At 37.9% G+C, this 21,575-nt stretch overlaps 1 protein-coding gene across 4 annotated transcripts in view; it reads right to left on the bottom strand.

The window, feature by feature from the left end:
* Nucleotides 1-21,575, bottom strand: part of LOC137238489 (acyl-CoA Delta-9 desaturase-like) — a 142,503-nt gene that overhangs the window by 92,252 nt on the left and 28,676 nt on the right. The window contains exons 1-2 of one of the 4 annotated variants that reach the window (XM_067763544.1): nt 10,031-10,160; nt 4,744-4,861 (exon numbers count right to left, since the gene is read on the bottom strand). The exons of 2 other annotated variants lie outside the window; for them this stretch is intronic. The gene's annotated coding sequence lies outside the window, so the exon portion shown is untranslated. Of the gene's footprint in view, nt 1-4,743; nt 4,862-10,030; nt 10,187-21,575 lie in introns of those variants that run through there. One more of the 4 variants, XM_067763542.1, reaches the window with a different exon arrangement.

Below are 21,575 nucleotides of genomic sequence, written 5' to 3'. Positions count from 1 at the left end.
TTTTCTGAATTTATGGGAGCACCATATTAAATGCCTTTGTGTGGAGTTTTTTAATTTTCACAAGATTGTGCCGTAAATTGAAATTCTCGAGAAAATATTTAGTAATTTCATATATTTTGACGTGGAAAATGTATCGCTTTTGCAGCATGACTTAAAACGAAAATAATGTAATTATTTTATGTCCTTAATAATTTGTTGTACGACTTTAAGTAAATATGTATGGCATGTGCCATGTGCCAGCGGAAGAATTAAGAAAATATCCGACACCCTAGTGCATATGTCTGTTAGTGCTACCAAATAAAAAGGATGAGCCGTCAAAAATGTAATACAAAAAAGAACAAGATCAAAGAGCCACCCTGTGGAGCGAAAACTGATCAAAATAAATACCAGGATCACAACGTTGTTGTTGCATTTGCATTATAAGTTTTTAACGAGATCTGGAATGATGTTCATGGGAACTCAGCTATAATCAACTTAATTATCGGCAACATTCCATCAATTAAGTTGTACTTTAGCAATACTGCTGTAATAATATATCTATTATATTCTGTAGTATAAGACAGGTACATTTCTGGTTGAAATTCGACAGTGGACATTTCTCCTAAAACATCCACATGTTAAAATTACCACTTGCTTACATATGTACCTATGTATGTTAACCTGGGTCGATTTGTATAGACGAACGTCGAAAATTATTTTTTTGGGTATGCGTAGTGGAACTTTTTTTCCTGAGCCCAAATCCTATCGAAAAATCGATGGCGCGAAATCGGTTAATAAATCGACCCAGTCTAATGTATGTACATATATAAAAAACTACAGTTGGGCTAAGCCTTTATATTAGTTGTTAGGTTATTTGCAATTAGTTGGCTTAACTGCAGGTAATTCACTATAGTTCGACCGAAGATTCGGTTTGCGTTCGTCACCGAATAGCTGGAAAAGTCGGCCATGGTCGGCCGAGCATCCGAACTTTTGTAAAGATTACACCATTTACTGCTTTTGACTTTTGGTTTTTTGTTGTGTGACTTTCTAAGTAGTCGGCGGACTATGGCGCGGTTTAGCATCATCAATTATAGCAGGGATTGTGCTAGCATATTGGGACAGCGCTATGTCGTGTTACCAAACAAGATAAATATAATAAGAGACGTCACTCGTTACTTTGCATAATGTTTTTGGTTAGGTTAATCGCAGGTTTTTTTGCGAGATGTGCGTAAATGTCTTTATATCTTTTGCGTTTATTTTTCCGACTGTATTTAATTAATTAATTCTCTTTCCAAAAATCACATTTGGATAAGGTGCCTACACGACATGGATTAATGCGAAACAATTGAAAATGTCCCTCTTGGAAAACATTAGGCATCAATTTTTTTAATTTCCAGCGAGTTACTCGCCGCTCGTAGCAGACTCTATACCGTTTCTATGATTTCTTTTTATCGCGTATATTTTTTATCAAGCATTTGGTAAGTTAATATTTTTACAAGTACGAAGTTTATCATTTAGGTTAAAAATGCAATCTTATATAGAGTATAAAGATAACAAGGGTGTTGTACTTCAAAAACGTGAATAAAGCCCGAAATTTTGCTTTGCATAAATATCTTTGCGGCACTTAGATACTTATTACTCTGAAATGAAAGAGGAAATATTTTTTTGTCATTTTTTTAATTTTTTAAGTTTAATTTAAACAAAAAAAAAAAAAAAAAAAACGAATAATCGGGTCGGATTCGGATTAGGGCAAAACATTTGATTCGCTCGGACACTTCTTAATATTTAGGTATAAAACACTCAACGCTAAGGTGCGATCACCCCTACATTAACAAATATGTACATATGTACATACGTAGGTACGCTTATAGATGGTATGACTGTACTATATTTTAATTAACATATGGGAGTTTTTTCGTTTCGTCGTTCGTTCATGGCACACACGCATATATTAATTTAGTTTAATTTATTTATTTCATTTAAAGTTATTTTATTTTAAGTAAAATGTCAAGCACGTCGATGCTTTAAAAAGCATTTATACTAGAATTCATAAATAAAAACCTTTTTTTTTTAAGAACATTTAAAATTAATCAGGGTATTCCAAGAAAATGACCCTGTTAAAATAACGGTTCATTACATTAACCCGTCGAGGTGTCTCTTTTTATTTTTTAAAAATCTCATTTTAAATTTTTTAGATTTTCAAATTTTGAACGTTTTTTCCTTGTCGAGGCGCCATTGCTGAGTAGTAACGGCAGAAAGATGTCTGGATTAAGGACTGGAAAATTCCACACCTTGGTGGATGGGGAGGCGGGTAGGCCTAGATCCTGTGTGCTTGTTAAAAAAAAGATTAAAGCTTTTATTTTCTCTATTTTCAGCAATGCTGACGTAACCACGGTCTGCCTCGAGCGAGGCAGTAATGAAATGTGTGTGATCTCAGCGTACATGCCCCATGGGGACGTAGCGGGACCACCAACTGCGATACTGGGCGAAATCGCCGCTGAAGCAAGGCGGAGAGGTGTCGGCGTGATCATCGGTGCCGAAGCTAATGCCCATGATAGCATCTGGGGAAGCTCGGATACCAACAATAGAGGTGAGTCTTTATTTACTTTTATTGTAGATGAGGGACTTGTATATTTAATAGAGGGAATGACCCGACTTTTATTACTGAGGTAAGGGAGGAGGTCCTGGACCTCACCCTGCTTTGTAGAGAACTAAAACATCGGATATCTGGCTAGAGGGTTCTCGAAGAGTACTCATTCTTTGATAACCGATATATTCAGCTCTCGGTGAACGAAGAACGACATGTGCAGGACGTGCAGGCTGCGAATATTAGGTACCGAACTCTAGGCGGTTACGTGCTGTACGTTCTAAGAGACGTCTCAAAATGCCTCATAAATTGCATAAATTGGTTTGTTGAACTAACAAAATGGTTCTAGTAAAAACAACGTAATTGTACAGGAATTTAATAAACAATATAACTAATTGGTTCCAGGAGAAAAAGCATCAAAATGGTGCCTAGAGCACTAATTGGGCCCGATCCCGCCGGCTGGTTGCTGTGCTGCCGGCAACCAACCAACCAGAAGTTAGTTGTTGGTCTATTCTAGGCAATATTTTAATTATTACCACTTTTAAACACTAGAGTAATCAAACTCACTTTCAAGCCATCAATGAGCTCACCTTTTCAAAGTGAATTGTTTAACAAAAGCAAAAGGAAAACATAACCGACTGCTGCGTGGGATACCACCCTATCCCGGCAGACAGTTCGAGAACACTCAATCTCAGAATTTTTTTAAAAACGCCCTATCTAAGAATTCGCATGAATCGTCCGTTTAAAGGCCCGATTTATAGTTTAGCAGTACTGCTAAACTCTAGAAATGCCCATTAGCTTGAGTTTACGTTCCAAGCAGAAACTTGGTATACTTACTTAGACCGTATACATAGCGTGTTATATGATTGAAGGCTATATCAATTTTATGGGCAGAACAAGAGTTTAGTTTATTGTATATTAACTCTGAATAAGTGATTATAGGCAACAGTAGCTGAATGACCATTTTTTTACGTATAACGGCTGGGGTAAACATTGACGATTGCCTTAAATTGCGTAGAGTACCGTATACTTTCCACACCATAAAATTAATATGATATGTGCGTGTAAGGCTAGAATTTACCATAAATCCAAGATTTTTTACTTTTTTAACTATTTTTATCAAATTCTTATCGATATATATGGCTGGGAGGGTACCAATTTCGATCTTCTTTCTAGAGATCGGCAAAACATAAGATTTATTAGTGTTGAGGCAAAGACCATTTTTACTAGCCCAGCGAGAAATACTCAGTAAGTCAGCATTTAATTTAGAGCATAAGTCATTGGTCCTGCTAAATCTATCATCAGCCAAGTACATTTGTACATCGTTAGCATAGGTATCCAAGCTAACGTGGTTGCACTGTACTGTAGAAAAATGTCGTTAATAAACAATCTGAATAATAGAGGTCCAAGGATACAGCCCTGTGGAACTCCCATGGTCAATGGTTTAGGCTGCGATAAATCGTAGCCCGTGTCCACTCGCTGATATCTGCCGGTCAGATAGCTGCTCATAACTTTTACTGCATTTTCACCAAATCCAAAATAAAATGTGATTAACAGAGTCAAAAGCTTTCGAGAAGTCTAAGAGGCAAAGCAATGTTAGCTCATTTTTATCAAAGGACAGCCGTATATCATCTAAAATGTTTAACAACGTTCTAAATCACGATTGATAGGGGGAAAGTAGTTTCTTGTTTTGGACATGCAGGGTAATTTGTTCCGCGAGTAGGCTTTCAAAAATCTTTGACAGCGCTGGTAAAATACTTATGGGACGAAAATCATTTGGTAAACTTGCATCTCTATTTTTAGGCACAGGCTTTACAATGGCGTCCTTCTACAAGTCATGGAAGCATGATGTTGTAATACAGTGGTTTGTGGGTAAGGCAGCTTAATATATAAAAATAAAAATAAAAAAAGGTTAATATATATGGCAATATAATCTAGCAACATTACTATCAGATACAGTTGAAAACTCAAATGATGTGTCTGAGTAGCACATAGATATAGAGGCGTGAAATTATCAGGCACATTAGTTCGTGGAGTCCTGACAAACTCGTCATTTAGCACATCAGCATTCAGTTTGCATTCCACATTTTTCTTGCCACATACACATAGGTATTTCAGATTACGTCAAAAAGTATTACACGGGAGTGATGGATCAAGTTTAGATATAAATTACTTACGCTTTTGAAGTCGAACAGTTCTGGTTGCAGTGTTCCTGGTAATTTTGAATAAATTCCTATGATGGCCTCACAGTTTTACCATTTTGCCCGATAAGAAGTATCTTAATTCTAAAGTCACCTTAATTTTAAATTCAAAAATAAATGTATCTCAAATATCAACACATACATATAGTACCCTGCAACAAATTATGCGATTAAGCGCTTAAAAGAGTAGTCTCTTTTGGGTACTGTTGGGATTAGTAAGTTTGAAATGTATGAAGCGAGTTTTAAGAAACAAAGTAAAAAGGTCATAGAAAAGGGCAAAATAAAAATATTGTGTGGAAATGAAATGATTTATAGAATAAAAATACGAAGCTCCATAGTGCCTTAAATATCTTCTAGTACTCCATGTTCCCTTATCTACAATACCAATACGAAAAAAACTTATTAAATCGGTAACAGTTCCCGTATGACTAGAAAGAGGACATGATCGACAGTACCTGTAGGGGTACGAAGAGATTCTGTCTGACAATACCAGAAGGAATAGAATGAGGAGCTGTCAAACAGTGCCCGAAGGGGCATAAATAGCAGACATTGCCGGTAGGTGTATAAAGAGGACCAGTCCGACATTACCCATTCAGGAATGAACTGTTACAATTGGTCCCTCCATAGGACATGCTCAAACAAAAAGGATTACTCACTCCAACTCACATAAAAAGATCGAAACTGGCTGTAGTCGCATACTCCTTTACGACTCATCCCAGATTAATCCTAGACTACTTAATCGCAGTATTCTGGTCCGTTCGCGGGTTGTGAAAAAAGAAAATATCGAGCCATAAGCGCCGAATTGACGTAAGGGACAAAATATCGATTTTTTTATTATCGAAATAGATAGTATTGTCCCAATTTATTCTATGTTCACTAATGTACTAATGTTATACTAGGTTCAAACACACACCAAATTGGCAATTTATACTATTTGGGCAATTTATTACGCAATTTGTCATATAATAAATTGTAATAATAAATTGCCAATTTAAAAAAAATTGCGTAATAAATTGTTTCAAACTGCAAATGCAACATTGTAAAGTGTGTTTATTGAGTATACTTAAACGTCAGTTACGCATGGCTGAACTATATGGTTGGCTCATCTAATCAGCTGATTTTATGTCTTTCATTTCACTGGAGTACGGATTTCAAAAGAAGATGGCAAAATCAAAATGAAACCAAAACATTGAACACATTTTCTTACAACACACAAAAATTTCAAAGTTTTATGTTTTCATTCCATTTCATTCGCCTAATAATGTGCGTGTTCATTTTGACAGTCTGAACAAAGGTATGTTCTTGCTGTAGAGATGAGCCAACCAGCTATCAAATTACTATTGTGTAAGCTAAATCGAGTTGTATGAACAGCACTCAATTCAAATCGAAATTTCCTCAATTTATTTTTCTGTTTGAACATAGTATTAAAATCTGTTAAATTTCATTTCATAAGATAATACTGAATAATAAAAAAAAAAAAAAAATCTGTATACCCAAAAAATTTCACAGTTCTATGAAGTAACGTTATAAAGTTATAGCAAAACCAATTTTGACGTAAATACATAACGCACTTTGTTTTCATTTTTTCATGACCGCAAACTGTTACTTGCGTTAAAAATATTTGAAGCAATAGTTAGTTCTTTGTGCCATAGTGTTCAAGTACAAGTGTGTTGACTTATCTGTCAAGCATTCAGACAGGCACTCGCTGGATTCGGAATGACAGCGAATTCAAAATGGATACCATTACCGAATGCGCCGAATGATTGAAAAATTGAAAAAGTCGAGATGATTGGTAGTCAAAAATGTTGTTGTTGAGACTAAAAATGCGACTCTAGACCTGAGATTTCCATCAGGTGAGCGAGGCTGTTTGTAGTTTTGACGTTTATCGCTTAGTGAACACACTTGTATAGGTACACTATGCTTTGTGCGTCTCATGATGAAATTGATATTCAGGTGTTCTCATCCCGTTGACGTTTTCGCTTATTCTGACAAGTTCGGCATGCATAATTTAGAGGGTTATCTATCATACATAACTACCTTTGAATTCTAATACGATCGGAGTAGATTTTACTATACGTTTAGAAATATAATGACTATGTAAGCCGCTACCAGAATTTTTTAGACATAAACGTAACTTTGTATTCTCCAAAAGATTATATACAAAATTTTGCAGAAAACTTAATTTTTGAGGAAATTTTTCCGAAAAATTTCGCAATAAAAATTTAGTACTTTTGTAGTACAAGTAAATACTGGCCAATAGAGCTGCCGTAAAAGTGAGGTTATGTTGTTGACATCACCTTTATTATTTCATCATGGTGGGTATCAATTTTGACGTCAAATAGGTGCACAATTTGTACTTTTTATTACTTAGTAATTAACTGGCGTCCGAGACTACAAAAAGGCAGTGCAGTTTTGAATATGTACTTCAATTTAGTGATAAAAAGGCGAAAGTATACCAACAGTTTTTGCTACACACATTAAACATTTCGCAAAATATGCTAATATATGCCAGAAATAATGCACAGATTCTTCAAGCCAACGAAACTAAAAGAAAGGTAAAACCACAAAACAAATCTGATGAAAATGAGGTAGCACTTTTAAAATCTATTATTACCCAATTGCCTGCTGTACCGTCACATTATTGCCGTAATAAGAGCAGTAAACTTTATTTACCATCCGAACTTAGGAGTGTACCAACCTTGTATAAATATTATCTAAGCCATTTCAGTAAAATGCAAAAGGATTTATCTAAATTATCTTTAAGAGTGTTTCGAAGTCTTTTCAATAGCGATTTTCATATTGGCTTCCATATGCCCAACAAGGATAAATGCGCTGTGAAAAATATAAAAACTCGGACAGTGAAACTCAAAATATTTTAAAGCAGACTGAAGAATTTCGAAGGCACCTTAAGGACAAAGAAATGTCAAAAAAAAATATTTCTTAACGAACAAAAGCAGGGCCTAACAAATTCTTCGTTCTTCAGAAAGTTCTCAATAATCCCCATGCAAAAAGTGTGAATTCGTTCTATTCAAGAAAGTACGCTTACTACAATGAGAGCACGGTAATTTTCAAATACCTACAAGTCTTAGATGAAAAACTAACATATACAAATATTAGCCTTTACTGTGACAGTACCTATGTTTGCATATTTTATGAAGACCTGTACTTACATGAAAACTTTAAAAATTACCTATTTATTACCCGGCCATACTATGATGCCAGTAGATTCTATTCATAGCACAAGAGAGTCATTTACACGTCAAAAAAGTGTTTGGTTTAACACTATTTTCAACGCGAGAAAAAATCCAAGAAGTTATGAGTGTACAATAATGGAATATGCATGATTTCAAAGACTCCATAAAAATAGCTTTTAACTTGGATCGATCTGCAATATTTACGAAAGGTTCCCAAATTGTTACTATAAAATATGGATACTTCGATAACCCAGAGAAAAAGAAATATAATCTAAATTCAATTAACAGATCTCGAAGTAAAATGTCAGTTAATAACGAAGAACCCCTATCCTTATATGATAGACCATTGAAAATTTCAATAAACAAATTTAGCGATTTGAAAAAACTCTGCGAAAAAGCGCCATTACGCAGCAATTCCACAACGAGTATTTAAATTTGCAACCCGGTGCTGCGATTGCAGATAAATTACCTGAAACTGACGAGGAAGGGACATAATTTTTAGTAGGGACTGCCTGTCCGGAAAATTCAGTACGAAATTTTCAGAAATTTTTTCGATATTTTCTTTTATTTCAGTTTTTGCTGTTTTTCTTCATTTTATTCCATTCTGGAGGAAGACATTTTTTTCCCCGACGAATAGCCACTTTCTAATTTTTAAATACTATATTAAAAAAAAAACCTGTGCATACTTTAAGTTTTTACTGATGTCAACTTTATTTGAAGTGTTGTTATGTTAATTTAATGAAATAAAAGTTAAAATATGAAATGCTTTAATTAGTACCTATTTTGAAGCAAGTAACCTTCAATATCCGCTGGTGAGTAAGACGACGAAATTGACGTAAGTACCAAAAAACGCTTAACCCGGTAATTTTTCGTAATCACCCTTACGTCAATTCGGCGGTTATGGCTCCATATTTTAATACCTACGCCTCTAACACCAACTTCCCTATGGTCCACCCCTGTTGAAACTGCGAGTTTCCTTGGACACCCGTTACAGGACTTTGATGACATTTTGTGAGTTGAATGCGGCGAAGCACTGTTAACACAACAACAAAGGACTGTGAGGAAACGTTTATTTACAGAAACTCGTGTTTTCGAGGCATTTTATTTAAAACCGGTACAGTTGACGTGAATCTTAATATTTTGACTTAGTATTTTGATTGATACTTAGCTCGGCATTTTGATTGATACGCAGCTTTTTTTTTTTTTACTTTAGGCACTCTAAACTAATAGGGGTACTCGGCATTTTATGAAAATCGTCTCACATCATTCCATCGCTAGCTTGTGTAAAAAATACACCAACAAAACACACGTCAATTTAGTATATTTTTTCAATACCGAATAGTTTATCTGGAATTAGCAATACAAAACAAAGGGAGGAAATTTAAATCGAAAAGTTGTCCACAAACCGTAGCTTATGCTTACTATGACATTAATTTCTTATAGAAATGCACACAACTTTTCAGGTAACGATCAGTTTAAAAGACCCAATAAACATGTTGCACTAAAATATACACATTGTATGTACATACATACATATATGTACATAAATAGGTACATAACAAATAAAGTACACGTCTCATATCACATCAGTACAGAAAATTCTTGCACAATTGTTTTTTTGTTATCATTTTACACCGTAACATGCCAACCTAATAAAACCGCACTGCGTTTTTTAGCGTACGCAAACAACCGGCGTTTTTTGCCCGAACCGAAATAAGTATGCGTTGCGATAATGTAAAACATGTATGCAAACGTCAAATCTAAATGTCACGCAGAACAAAAATTGGATATCGAGTTAGGTTTTCACGCACCAAATTCAATTTCGGTTGCTCTCATGCAAGTTGTATGTACATGAGACATTTTTGACACAAAATGACTTGCGTGCGTTTATATTAGGTTGCATGCAAGCGGTTGCTTCAGTTTACTGAGTTTTGCTTAGTTTCCAGAAAATAAAGAAAAATTAATGGGAGATTTTATCTTTTTTTGGCATTTAAACACTAAGTTATTTGTTATTGAATATAGTAAGTTTTTATATTTATGTATGCTTAAAGAATTTTGCACAAATTTACTTTTTTATGTATTTTTCAATACACAATTGTTTTCGAGAAAGACACTCGTGCGATTGATTGATTGAGTGTAATTTATCACCACTTCTGCTATGTAGTCCGGTAGACCTCCGTACTTAGCGCGTTTTCAACTCAAACTGATCTTGTCAACGCAGTGTATGTGGCTATAGGCCATGGAAAGATTAGCAAGCGGTCAACAGATCAGTATTCACACATACATACATACATGTATGTATACCCAGCAAACAAAATTTAACCTCATATAAGGTTTATTTCATATGGCGAAAAGTCTTATGGCATCAGGCCTTAATTCTAATAAGGAATATAAGTCACCAGGCCTAAGGTTTATCTTAAAGGGCGAATTAATGGTGGCTTATAACCATAAAGCCATAACCAGATAAATCAGCTGATCGAACCTACCTTATGGAAAGGAATGCAATCGATTAATGGTGCCATACCATAACGCTAACGCCATAGCCAATCAATTGGTTTTTGGTTTCTCGCCATATCCATAACCTAAAAATATTTGAGTTGGTGAATTTAATAACTTTTTTTAGATTTTCTTCATTGTTTTGGATACGTTATGACTAAGATACTTATTTTTTGTGGAATATGTTTGTAATTTTTTGCGTTTTCATCATTTTTATGAAATTTTCACGATTTTTAGGTTAAGGCACCATTAATCGATCACATTGAGATGGTTATGGATATGGGTATGGTTACGACTATGGCGTTTGGGTTAAGGAAGTTTAATTTGGCTTTAAAGATAACGTTATGAATAACGCTTACATCCTATATTAAGTAAGGCTTGCATAAGGAATTATTTATTATAAGCCATTATGAAGAGTACAACGCTTCCCAAGGCAGTCGGTTCTATGTACCGGAGCGACTCGGGATTTTTTCTCGACCAAGGATTGTCCTTTCAGTGTAACCCCATTTAATTTGTTGCGTCCCTCCCACAAATTGTTATCCTCCCAGCAGCTCCTTGCAGCAGGACTGCTCCATATTCTCTTGCTAGGTGAAGGTATCGAACCCAATCCGGGTCCGTCTCCTGACCCCGGTCCTGAGAAATGGTTTTGCTGCGTCTGTCGGAAAAGAATCTTTTTAGGACGGTCATACTCTTTTCAGTGTGTCTCGTGCAAGGGATGGTTGCATCGGACAGGTTGTACTGAGCTACATCCCAAAACCCGATGTCCTCGTAACTTTTATAAATATTTTGTGGCACATTGCTGTTCACGCCCAAGGGCGTCCCGTAGTATACGCCTTAGCGCCCCCGCACTACCTTCCAGGACCCCCGCTGCTCAACAAGCCACAACAAGTACCCGCTGCTGCTAGCGCCCCACGGCGCCACCAACTCATACGGAAGTTCCCACTCATAACTACAATCTCCGTAGTAGAGTCGGTAGCAATGCCGAGCATCAGCCCCTGCCCCCGTCTTCTCCCCTCCTCTTTTCCGGCAGCAATCGTGTAGGTAGGGCAACATACTCTTAGTTCCTACCACCTTTTGCACCGTTTGCCAGCACAGAATATATATGTTTACGACATCCGCCCAATGCAGCTCCTGCCTCGGATGGTGCCACTTTCCTAGATGTTCTGGTCTCCGCAACGGCAACCCCCCGACGGGTTTCATTGCGCCATGTTGCCACGCCGCAAACCCAAATACACCGGGTACCCCAATGCTTACCCAAGGACGTCCAGTCCCAGGACCACAACAGCAGTTGCGTCCTAGCCTTTCACAACCCAGGCTTAAGCACCCGTCGCTTACTCCCAGAGTGACGAAGTCTCCCCCCTTGCACTTCAGAATTCTGCAGTTAAACTGTAATGGATTAACTGGGAAGATCACGGAGATAGTCGATTTCATGAAGCGGCACAACATCCGCGTTGTTGCGATTCAAGAGACTACACTCACATCAACATCTACACTGCAGACCTGTTCTGGGTATAATGTTCACAGAAAAGATCGCGAGAGCGGAAATGGAGGCGGTCTCGCGTTTATCATACACCACTCAGTGCAATATCATATATTTTATCCCGACATCAATCACAGGGACAGTGTCTTCAACGTCAAGGCTTGTCTGTCCGGTCAGGCGATGCAAACATAGAAATCATCAACATATACATCCCTTCTGCCACCTGTTGCCCTGGATACCGCCCGTATATCAGCGCCTTACTCACAGGCAATAATTTCCTAGGCGGTTTCAATGCCCATCACGATCTATGCCATTCAAACTTGCAGGCATACAGTAGGGGTCAGATGTTGGCGGATCAAATAGAAGAGATGACGTACTGCACAATAAACGGCGACGCCCCCACACGTATGGTAGGAAGCTGTCACAGTTCGCCGGATATATCAATCGTGAGCGCAGGACTCGTAAACTGCGCCAACTGGCAGCCGATGGTAACATTGGCATCCCACCACCTGCCAATACTTATTTCGCTCGAGCGTACCGCCGACTTCATCATCACAGAAAAACGCACTTTCATAAACTTAAAAAAAGGAAAGTGGGATGAATACAAATCCTTTACAGACAACCGCTTTGCTGCCCTCCCTATCCCGACTGATGCTCGCCATGGGGATCGTGCTTTCAGCAAGGTCATTGAATCCGCCGCGGCTCGCTTCCCGAAATTCGGCCTCACTTTCTGGCGGAGGCTGCAAATTTAGCGAGAGAACGTGACCTTATAAGACAGCTCGATCCCGGCGACTCCCAAATAAGGGATAAAAACCAACGCATGAGATTGGTTGTGGATAAACACAAGCGGACGAAATGGGAGGAGCACCTAAGCGGTTGTAACCTCTCTGCCGGTGTAGGTAAGCTTTGGTCCACCGTAAAGTCCCTATCGAATCCGTCTAAGCACCATGCCTTTGGCGATAAAGTGCTGTCGGATGCGAAAAAATGCGCGAGCGCTTTTTGCCGACAATATATAATAATAATACGGTCGACAAAGTTAGACGGAGGGTCAACAGACACGCACATAAACAGCGCGTCTCCAATTGCCATCACCGCCAAAGAGGTTGAGGATGCCATAGGTCATGCTAAACCATACAAGGCAGTGGGCCCAGACGGCATAGCCATGCCGATGCTTAAAAGCCTAGGGAAAGAGGGTTTCAAATATTTAGCACATGTCTTCAACCTGTCTCTTTCCACCTTTGTCATTCCCGAAAAATGGAAAATGGCCAAAGTGGTCCCGCTACTAAAGGGTGGGAAACTAGCTAACATAGGAAAGTCATATCGCCCTATATCTCTCCTATCACCAGTAGCCAATACGCTTTAAGCCATTTTGCTTCCCTACTTCAAAGCAAATTTGCAGCTAGCCTGTCATCAGCATGGCACAGCACCACCACCGCGCTAAATGCCATTAGCTCACAGATATATTGCGGTTTAAATCAAAACCCCCAACATAGAACAGTAATCGTTGCGCTACACCTATCAAAAGCTTTTGATACGGTCAACCATGGCACGGTACTGCAAGACCTGGAAGGGTCTACCCTTCCCCATGTCTTAAAAGGTAAAAGGTGGACCGCAAATTATCTGGGTGGTCGGCAGGGATCGGTGCAATTTAGAAACGAAACATCAAAACCAAGAAAAATTAAATAAGGGGTGCCTCAGGGTGGTGGAGGAAGGAGTTACTATAGTTTCTTACGCCGATGACTGCACAATAATGGCCACAGGCCCAGGCCCATAGATCGATGAGCTTTGCAACAGAATAAACGGCTACCTCCCTGAACTATCGAGTTTTTTCACCTCGCGAAACCTGGCATTATCACAGCGACCTTATTTACAACATGGACGTCCCAAATGTCGATCATTTTGAACATCCACGTCGATGGCACTACGCTACCGACTGTCCTACACCCAAAAATCTTGGGTGTGGCGTTTGATCGGGATCTACATTTTGGAGAGCACGCAGCCGCAATTGTACCGAAAGTCCAGAGCCGTAATAAAATCCTCAAATCCCTTGTAGGCAGTACTTGGGGAAAAGACAAAGAAACGCTCATTACCACTTACAAAGCAATTGGCCAGCTGATTGCATGCTACGCGTCCCCGATATGGTCGCCAAGCCTAAAGACTACTCACTGGAAGAAGCTACAGGCCTGCCAAAATACGCCAGAACCGTCAAGGGTTGTCCTCTTATGCCCCCAGAAGACCATCTTCATAATGAGGCGAGAATACTCCCCATCAGGGAGAGAAATGAAATGCTAACCAAACAGTTCCTGTTGAATACCCAGAAACATGGGCATCCCAACAGAAATCTGATTGATGAGCCAACACCGCACAGGGGTTTAAAGAGTCATCTCCGTAAGCATTGTGAGGAAATACGGCACCTGAGAACTGAGCCGTATGAAGCCAAAAAACACAAGCAGGTCCTCAGTGAACTCCACAAACAGGCGTCGGACCTTTATGCCAGGAATTGCCCGGTGAATCCAGTACTCAAAGAACAGTACCCAAAACTTGCGGAAGAGGAACGCATATTCCCCAGGGAACCGGGAGTCACTCTAGATCAACTTCGATCTGGATACTGGTAACACTACTATCTCTTACTATCCAGAATCAACCCCGACATACAAAATGTATGCCCACTTGCAATGTGTTCCCACATGACACCAACCATCTCACTGTAATGTGGAACCAACGCCTCTAACGCCCCTCTCATTATGGTCCACCCCTGTTGAAACTGCAAGTTTCCTTGGACTCCCGTTAGAAGACATTGATGACAATTTGTGATTGGTCGCACCTATTGGATGGGGCGAAGCACTGCTACATCAACAACAACAGGAAGAGTACAACGACCTTATTATAAGGCTTATGGACATGATAATATACGGTTTACATAAGGTCTAATTTGAAGATACTACTTGCTATGTTAAGACCTTTTATATAAGCCTTATAACCCACTAAAAATCAGGCTTATATAAGGCTTTGTAATACATCGACTAAAATAACCTCATTATAAGAGTTATGAACCAAGTAGGATGATGAACAATATGCCAATTGTTAACCTAATTATAAGCTTAATTGTACATAAGCCGTGTTTTTTTTTACACGCGTATACGCTTACGTTTGCGCGTAAAAAAAACGCGTATCCTCGTATAGACAATGCTTAGGAGACCCATCTAGCGGCAGTGGTTAAATAACTAGCTACAGCACAGGGTGTACCGAAAAGCGGAGACACACCATCTGATGGCCATAGTGTATAACATATAGCTGAATCAGTTGCGATGGATTGTGAACACGCACCATTTTAAGAGGTGATACATAGAATTAGTGTAGAGGTGAAACATGGCCACATATTTCAGTCACATCTGAGTATAATGCGTATTGAAATTGAGGAGTATTAATTTTATGCGCAGCAATTTCAGAAGAGTAGATAAAGTTTGACACTTAGCAGGTCATATGAAGTTTAAGCGTAAACGTAGATAATGTAAAAAACACAGCTATATAAAATCAAACTTGCTTAGGACTTATAATAAGACACCATCTGCCTTTGAATTATTAGATTAATCTTTATAATCACTTATTTCAAAACATTATTTAAGTATTCTGACGTCCATAGCAAAAAGACAGTCAAGTGTAGAAAGAACAAGTAAGGAGGTAATCGAATTCGGGTGTAATCGAACATTACATACACAGCTGAGAGCTTTGGGGACAAAATAAGGGAAAATCACCATGTAGGAAAATGAACCTAGGGAAACCCTGAAATGTGTTTGTATGACATGGGTATCAAATGGAAGGTATTAAAGAGTATTTTAAAAGGGAGTGGGCCATAGTTCTATAGGTGGACGCCATTTCGCGATATCGCCATAAAGGTGGACCAGGGGTGACTCTAGAATGTGCTTGTACGATATGGGAATCAAATGAAAGGCGTTAATGAGTATTTTAAAAGGGAGTGGGCCATAGTTCTATAGGTGGACGCCTTTTCGAGATATCGCCATAACGGTGGACCAGGGGTGACTCTAGAATGTATTTGTACGATATGGGTATCAAATTAAAGGTATTAATGAGGGGTTTAAAAGGAAGTGGCCCTTAGTTGTATATGTGAAGACGTTTTCGAGATATCGACCAAAATGTGGACCAGGGTGCCCCAGAACACCATCTGTCGGGTACCGCTAATTTATTTATATATGTAATACCACGAACAGTATTCCTGCCAAGATTCCAAGGGCTTTTAATTTCGGCCTGCAGAACTTTTTCATTTAATTCTACTTAATATGGAAGGTGTCACACCCATTTTACAAAGTTTTTTATAAAGTTATATTTTGCGTCAATAAACCAATCCAATTACCATGTTTCATCCCTTTTTTCATATTTGGTATTGAATTATGGCATTTTTTTCATTTTTCGTATTTTTCGATATCGCAAAAGTGGGCGTGGTCATAGTCGGATTTCGGCCATTTTTTATACCAAGATAAAGTGAGTTCAGATAAGTACGCGAACTAAGTTTAGTAAAGATATATCGGTTTTTGCTCAAGTTATCGTGTTAACGGCCGAACGGAAGGACAGACGGTCGACTGTGTATAAAAACTGGGCGTGGCTTCAACCGATTTCGCCCATTTTCACAGAAAACAGTTATCGTCATAGAATCTATGCCCCTACCAAATTTCACAAGGATTGGTAAATTTTTGTTCGACGACTTATGGCATTAAAGTATTCTAGACAAATTAAATTAAAAAGGGGACACGCTCATTTTGAAATTTTCTTTTATTTTTGTAGTTTGCTGCACCATATTATTACTGGAGTTGAATGTTGACATAATTTACTTATATACCTACTGTAAAGATAATAAATCTTTTGTTAAAATTTTACTTAAAAAATTTTTTTTTAAAAAGTGGGCGTGTTTGTCATCTGATTTTGCTAATTTTTATTTAGCTCACATATAGGAATAGGAGTAACGCTCTTGCCAAATTTCATCATGGTATCTTCAACGACTGCCAAATTACGCTTGCAAAACTTTCAAATTACCTTTTTTCAAAAGTGGGCGGTGCCATGCCCATTGTCCAAAATTTGACTAATTTTCTATTCTACGTCATAAGGTCAACCCACCTACCATGTTTCATCGCTTTATCCGTCTTTGGTAATGAATTATCGCACTTTTTCGGTTTTTCGAAATTTTCGATATCGAAAAAGTGGGCGTGGTTATAGTCCGATTTCGTTCATTTTAAATAGCGATCTGAGATGAATGCCCAGGAACCTACATAGCCAATTTCATCAAGATACCTCAAAATTTACTCAAGTTATCGTGTTTAAGGACGGACGGACGGACATGGCTAAATAAATTTCTTTTTTCGCCCAGATCATTTTGATATATAGAAGTCTATATATATATCGATTAGTTTATGGCGTTACGGATTACCGTTATGCGAACAAAGTTAATATACTCTGTGAGCTCTGCTCAGCTTAGTATAAAAATCGCGGAAAATTGAGTTTCTTTTTGGGAAATTTAATATTTTTCAACTAAACTTCAAATATAAGACCTTTTTTATCATTCATTTTGAATTTTAAATAAGCATTTACTTAGTTAATGAGTAAGTTGTAATAGGTGAAAATGGTTGGCATTAAAATTCCTGAAAGGCAGTAAGTGCATTTTATTCTATTTTTGCTATGGACGGCAGTATACATTGGTAATCTATCATCCAAAATTTATTTTCAGTTCCTGCAGTCAAGTTACGGGGAAAGTAGTATTCAAAATACTTTTTGAAAGTTTTTCTTAACGGGATCACTCCACGGCAATGGTTTAGCCGGCCCAGAAAGTGCATATCAGCCATGAAAATATTGTCTTCAAAAATTCATTTGCCAGGTGTCGTGGGGAATTGGCATAAAACACCTATGTAGCTCCCGTCAGTGTGTAGTAAAAATAAAATGGCAGTATACCAAAATTTTGAAGTAGAGCTGCTCAAACAGATTTACTTATTTAAACTAGTTTTCCATCCTATTTTTTCAAATAAAAAGGACATCCAGTGTCCTTAAAAACATCACAAAAATTGATCGATTATAGTTAGGTTTTATTTATCATGTATCCCGTTTAAGTTTAAATTAAAAAATAAATGTAAGGCGCGATAACCTCCGAAGAGATCTAAGGCCAACCTTCTCTTCCCATTTGCGTCGTGCTCGGCCTTAGATCTCTTCGGAGGTTATCGCGCCTTTCATTTTTTTTTTTTTTATAATTGAAAAACCTTATTTCTAAAATTTTGATGTTGCTTTGCCCAGGGTGTGAACCCAGGGCATACGGTGTGGTAGGCGGAGCAGGCTACCATCACACCACGGTGGCCGCCAAGGTGCCTTAATAACATACGATTTTTGACCAATTAAAACGCCGTTGGTGCTTTGTTATTTATTTTATTCCCTTATAGCATAGTAGAAAATAAAGCAATATTTCTAAATGAGAAATGCATGTGCACATATTGTCCGTTTAAGTTTAGGCAAAGTTTATATTTTATTTCTTATTTACCTTAGGCGTAAGGCTTATTCGTATCGTAAATAAGCCTAAAATACGGCATTAGTATAAGCCGTATGATTTACTTTATTTACCTTATTGTAATGTGTATCTACCAATACTCCTGATTGCTTACAACCTCTTATGCCAGTTTTTGCTGGGTAGTTCTCGCCGATTGGAAGTGCTGTGTCTATGCACGATAGCGCAGCTTGAAACGCAATGCGAATTTCACCAAAGATTATGGCCGAGGCACAATGAAGTTTTTAATATACATAGATGTGTTCAACACAATCTTATGCATCCAGTAACATCGCCACAATCAACCAAGATGTTGCGTTTGTAAATATTAGCCATCATCCAGTGAGTTTTCTAGCTCTATATCATGCTCAATTCTCACGGAAATGCCCTCGATCATTAAAAGACTTCAGAAGCAGAGGTCATGATATTTTTGTACACATTAGTTGTGATAGGCAGATGCCGATCTGGGTCAAATCGCTGTCGTTGCATTTACATGCAAAATTATTTATCTGCTTCAGGATCTTTGCGAGGGGATGGTGGTTATTGAGGAACTTCAAACTTGGCAATTGAAGTTTATTTCGCCTTACCCATTAACACACAAAATTTCGCAGTGAGTACTGTTATAAACATTCTCATTATGCAAGAAAAATACATTCTAACATATTTTGTGTTCTATTCATTTGTTAAATTGCAGTTTTTAGCTTAAAATTTCACTTGCAAAGTGCGAAAGCACCCTTAGCCAAATCAAATGTCAAATTATTCTGTTGTTGTTGTAGCGATAAGGTTACTCCCCGAAGGCTTTGGGAAACACAAAAGATTGTGTTAAACGCATCTGTATGAAAAATTTCATCGCGGCCTTTAAAAGATGGCTACTTTTTCATGTCAGATGACTCTAGTGTCACTCGATCTGCCGTTCTCCATAAAAATACGTGCAATCTACTCATAATGCATAAGATTGTGTTAAACGCATCTATATGAACAACTGCTTATGTGACGGGGCTTTTAGTACAGCATGCTACTGGGGCAACAACTAAAATACCTTTGATTTTATATACCAACCATAATTTAGGTGCCTTAATAAAAAAGTAAAAATGTAAGGCGCGATAACCTCCGAAGAGATCTAAGGCCGAGCTTCTCTTCCAATTTGCGTCGTGCTCCTCTTGATTTTCCCTACAACTTGGCCGGACGGGACCTACATGTTTTATGCCGGCAAGCAGATGAGTTTTCACTGAGAGCTTTTCATGGTAGAAATACACCCGGAGCGCTTGCCAAACACTGCCGAGGGGCGACCCCGCTCAGAAAATTGTTTTTCTAATTGAAAAACTTTATTTCTAAAATTTTGATGTTGCTTTGCCCGGGGTGTGAACCCAGGGCATAAGGTGTGACCAATTAAAACGTCGTTGGTGCTTTATTTATTTTATTCCCTTATAGCATAGTAGAAAATAAAGCAATATTTCTAAATGAGAAATGCATGCGCACATATTGTCGAACATTTCACAAAACCGCTTCATCCATAAGCCTCATAAAATTGTTGTTTCGGAGTATACGTAAGTAAAGAGTCTAAGAAGCGAAAGCATTCAGTAGATATTAAACTTAAAAATTTACTTAATGAAGCATTTGAGAAACCAGGACTTTAATTTTTCAAGGCAATAAACCTTGAAGAAAATTAAGTTTTTAATCCTGCAAATTTGAATGACATCACATAGGCTGTTTTGCACTAGGGGCAGAAATTTTGCAAAGGCATCGCTGATATATACATTATTCAATTTATTAGATGTCATTTTGCAATTTTATTTATGTATATTAACACAGCGATTCTTAAACTTTTAAGAAACAGGTAGCTTAACTAAATACTGGCTGGCTAAGTGTACATATCCATGTACATATGTATAAATTACTTACGATGTTTTTATTTTGGTTCGGAAGTATTTCGATTTTCCATTTAGCGTTATTCCAAAGAGAAAAACGCATATCTTTAAAAATTGATGTTACATACAATTGCCTTTTGATTAATCTTTAAACTTTAGAGCGGATACACAGCGGTCATATTTCCTAAAACAATAGAAGGATCATATGAATAAGGTAAATGCTTTTGAGGTCATTTTTATCGCCTGCTCCTGCGTGTTAGGATTGTTATCCTTGAGATTTCTTTTCCTGAGTCGCAGATAAGTGTTGCCCGTGGCCAGGACATTTTATCAATCTGCGCGTACAACTTATCCTCTGCCTCCTTGTTTATTTGAAAGATGTAGTGCTGACTGAGGTAGGCCGAGATACGGTAAGTACCTTCCAACCCTGTGTCGGTATATTCGGGTTCTGACTTTGCAGAAGTCGCACATGCTATCCATACATTGACTTTTAATATCGTGTGGCTCTGCGCACTATACACAAGAAGGGTATCTACAATTCAACTTAAACCTTCATTCCTTATATGCGAAATTGTAGATACTGCTCTCGCATTACGCAAAATTTGTTACAAAACCTATTTCGGACCAGTACCTACAATTTTGTATATCGATTTTTTTAGAAAGAAAGTAGTCGTAAAAAAGCTCAGAATACTTTTGAAAAGGCAGTATCTGCGTAGATACGGTATTTTTGATTAGGAAACATGTTGCAAGTTCACTTGATTTCCAACAAATAGTGTAGATACCCACATTTCATTAGGATTTGTGGAAAACATGTGTAGATACTGCAAAAGTGTGAATTTACAACCATTATAACTGTATGTATGTTTGCTATTTTAAAAATATTTTTGTATGAGTAAATTCGCATATTCAAGACGAGTTCGCCTATGTAAATAACTTATTTTCGAAAAAAAAAAAAAAAAAATGTAGATACACACATTCGCCACTTTTCAAATCCTCTCTCTGACTTCCAGCTTTCTAGTTTGTTGCTACCCCGTCTGCTGTACAGCTTTAGATCCATTTGTCTTGCTATGCCGGCTATCCCATTTCGCGGCCCTAGGACTGGCTCCTTTCTGCCTCTTTAAAGCAGGCTTTTCGCCTTCAGCCGAATGTTGCCTTTTCATTCTGCCTCTCAAAACTTCTGCCTCCTCGTACCGGTTTCAGTACCGAGTGTTCCTCACAGCAGGCCTATTGACCTG

This window comes from Eurosta solidaginis, chromosome 1 (assembly GCF_040869045.1).
Source record: "Eurosta solidaginis isolate ZX-2024a chromosome 1, ASM4086904v1, whole genome shotgun sequence".
NCBI lineage: Eukaryota > Metazoa > Arthropoda > Insecta > Diptera > Tephritidae > Eurosta > Eurosta solidaginis.
The sequence above is the reverse complement of the archived record's forward strand: the minus strand, read 5'-3'. Positions and strand labels throughout refer to the sequence as shown.